We start from the raw sequence: 3,909 nt of genomic DNA on the forward strand, positions 1-3,909 counted from the left end.
AGGACTATTATGAGGACTTATACACTGAGCCAAAGACTGCAAAACAAGAGGAGATGCAAACCTTACTAGACTCATTAGACCTACCTTCAATAGGAACGAAACAAAATGATCTCATGACAGCAGAAATTTCCACGGAAGAAATTAAAAAAACAATTGGCAAACTGAAATCAAACAAGGCACCTGGGAGTGATGGCTTTCCATCAGAATGGTATAAAGAATTCGAAGAAATAATTATTCCACTGCTTCACTCCACTTTCAATTGGATTTTATCAAGTGGACAAACTCCACCCTCCTGGAAGGAGGCAGTCATTACAGTACTTCCTAAGCCATTAAAGGACAAGGAACATTGTCAAAACTACAGACCAATTTCTATATTAAACGTTGACTATAAAATATCTTCTTCTTTCTCTTTCGGCTTTTCCCATCAGGGGTCGCCACAGCGAATCATCCTTTTCCACCTCACTCTATCATGGACATCTTCTACCCTAACATTAGCCAACTTCATGTCCTCTGTTAAGACATCCATATATCTCCTCTTTGGCCGTCCTCTTGCCCTCCTGCCAGGCAGCTCCATCTCCAACATCCTTCTACCAATATATCCACTATCCCTCCTCTGAACATGTCCAAACCATCTCAGTCTGGCTTCTCTGACTTTGTCGCTAACACAGGCAACATGAGCTGTCCCTCTGATGTACTCGTTCCTTTTCCTGTCTAACCTGGTCACTCCTAAGGAGAACCTCAACATCTTCATCTCCGCTACCTCCATCTCAGCCTCTTGTCTCTGTCTCACTGCTACTGTCTCTAACCCATAGAGCAGAGCTGGTCTCACCACTGTCTTGTACACCTTTCCTTTGAGTCTTGCTGGCACTCTTCTGTCACACAACACTCCTGACACTTTCCTCCACCCGCTCCAACCTGCCTGCACTCGCCTCTTCACCTCTTTTCCACACTCCCCATCACACTGAACTGTTGACCCCAAGTACTTAAACTCCTGCACCTTCTTCACCTCAGCCCCCTGTAACCTAACGCTTCTACCTTGATCCCTCTCGTTCAGACACATGTATTCTGTCTTACTACGACTGACCTTCATGCCTCTTCTTTCCAGAGCAAACCTCCACCTCTCTAGCTGTTCCTCCACCTGCTCTCTACTCTCACTGCAAATTACAATGTCATCCGCAAACATCATTGTCCAGGGAGATTCCTGTCTTACCTCGTCTGTCAGCCTGTCCATCAGCATAGCAAACAAAAAAGGACTCAAAGCTGATCCTTGGTGTAGTCCCACTTCCACCTTGAACTCCTCTGTCTGACCTACAGCACATCTCACCACCGTCATACTTCTCTCATACATGTCCTGAACTACTCTGACATACTTCTCTGCCACTCCAGACGACCTCATACAGTACCACAGCTCCTCCCTCGGCACCCTGTCATACGCCTTCTCTAAATCTACGAACACACAATGCAGCTCCTTCTGACCTTCTCTGTACTTTTCCATCAACATTCTCAAAGCAAAAATGGCATCAGTGGTGCTCTTACGGGGCATGAAACCATACTGCTGCTCACAGATCTCCACCTTCTTCCTAAGCCTGGCTTCCACTACTCTTTCCCACAGCTTCATTGTGTGGCTCATCAACTTTATTCCTCTATAGTTGCTGCAGTTCTGCGTGTCACCCTTGTTCTTAAAGATCGGAACCAGAACGCTTCTCCTCCATTCCTCAGGCATCTTCTCACTCTCTAAAATCCTATTGAACAACCTCGTTAGAAATTCCTCTCCTGTCTCTCCTAGGCACTTCCATACCTCCACAGGTACGTCATCAGGACCAACGGCCTTTCCGCTCTTCATCCTTTTCAGAGCCTTCCTAACCTCATCCTTTCCAATCTCTGCTACTTCCTGCTCCACAACAACCACATCTTCCTCCCTTCTTTCCCTGTCATTTTCCTCGTTCATCAGCTCCTCAAAATACTCCTTCCATCTTTTCTGTACACTCTCTTGGGTTGTTAGCACCTTTCCATCTCTGTCCTTAATCACCCTTATCTGTTGCACGTCCTTCCCATCTCTGTCTCTCTGTCTGGCTAGCCTGTACAAGTCCTTCTCTCCTTCCTTTGTGTCTAACCTGTCATATAGCTCATCGTAAGCTTTCTGTTTGGCCTTTGCCACCTCTCTCTTCACTCTACGCTGCGCTTCCTTGTACTCCTGTCTACCTTCCTCAGTCCTTTCTACATCCCACTTCCTTTTAGCCAACCTCTTCCTCTGGACGCATTCCTGTACTTCCTCATTCCACCACCAAGTCTCTTTACCGTCTTTCCTCTTTCCAGATGACACACCTAGCACCTTCCTACCTGTTTCCCTGATAATCTCTGCTGTAGTTTCCCAGTCCTCTGGAAGCTCATCCTGACCACCCAGGACCTGCCTCAACTTCTGCCTAAATTCCTCACAAGTTTCTTCATTCTGTAGCTTCCACCACTTGGTCTTCTTTTCTGTTTTCCCTATCTTCTTCTTCCTGACCTCCAGAGTCATCTTACACACCACCATGCGGTGCTGTCTGGCTACACTCTCTCCTACCACCACTTTGCAGTCATTAACCTCTCTCAAATGACCTCGTCTACATAGGATGTAGTCCACCTGAGTACTCCTACCTCCACTTCTGTATGTCACTCTATGTTCCTCTCTCTTCTGGAAGTAAGTGTTGACTACCGCCATTTCCATCCTCTTCGCAAAGTCCACCACCATCTGTCCCTCCAGATTCCTTTCCTTCACACCAAACCTGCCCATCACCTCCTCATCACCTCTGTTGCCCTCACCAACATGGCCATTAAAGTCTGCTCCAATAACAACTCTCTCTCCTCTGGGAAAACTCTCTATGACCTCATCCAACTCACTCCAGAATCTCTCCTTCACTTCTAACTCACAGCCAACCTGTGGCGCATACCCACTGACTACATTCACCATCACCCCTTCAATTTCTAACTTTAGGCTCATCATCCTGTCTGAGACTCTTTTCACCTCTAGAACACTGTTTACAAACTCCCCCTTCAGAATCACTCCTACCCCGTTTCTCTTCCTATCAACACCATGATAGAACAGTTTGTATCCTCCTCCAATACTACGGGCCTTGCTGCCCTTCCACCTTGTCTCCTGCACACACAGTACATCTACCTTCCTTCTCTCCATCATGTCTGCCAGCTCTCTGCCTTTCCCTGTCATTGTGCCAACGTTAAGAGTCCCTATTCTCAAACCTATGTTCCTGCCTTTTCCCTTCTCTCTCTGGCCACGGACCCTTCTGCCTCCCCTCTTTCTTCGACCAACAGTAGTCAAATTTCCACCGACACCCTGTAGGTTAACAGCATCGGTGGCGGTCGTTGTTAACCCGGGCCTCGACCGATCCGGTATGTCTAAAGTGTTGTGGATGATTCGCATGGTTATTTTGGCAATTTTTACGCCGGATGCCCTTCCTGACGCAACCCTCTCTATTTATCCGGGCTTGGGACCGGCACAGAAGTGACTGGCTTGCAACCCCTGTGGCTAGATTGACTATAAAATATACACCTCTATAATTTCAAATAGACTCCAATCATTTATATCAAACTTAATAGATGAGGACCAAACCGGATTCGTCAAAGGTAGACAAACACACGATAATATAAGAAGAACACTTCACATCATAAACAGTATACATAAAAAAAAAAAAAAATTATCAGCTGCCTTAATAAGTTTAGATGCCGAAAAGGCATTTGATAGAGTCAATTGGGAATTTCTATATTTAACATTGGAGAAATTTGGATTCAATGAAAAGTCAATTAAGTGTATCAGTGCTCTCTACTACAAACCAACAGGTAGAATCAAAATTAACGGATCCCTCACAAATAGATTCAGTCTCGGACGGGGGACTAGACAGGGCTGTTGCCTTA

At 46.0% G+C, this 3,909-nt stretch overlaps 1 long non-coding RNA gene across 1 annotated transcript; it reads left to right on the forward strand.

Moving 5' to 3' along the window:
- The first annotated feature begins 9 nt into the window (after window positions 1-9).
- Window positions 10-3,692, forward strand: LOC111947634. The gene is made up of 2 exons (XR_002873494.1): window positions 10-380; window positions 3,528-3,692. It is a non-coding gene; the product is annotated as an uncharacterized LOC111947634 (long non-coding RNA).
- The last annotated feature ends 217 nt before the right edge of the window (window positions 3,693-3,909 follow it).

This window comes from Oryzias latipes, chromosome 7 (assembly GCF_002234675.1).
Source record: "Oryzias latipes chromosome 7, ASM223467v1".
Taxonomy (NCBI): Eukaryota; Metazoa; Chordata; class Actinopteri; order Beloniformes; family Adrianichthyidae; genus Oryzias; species Oryzias latipes.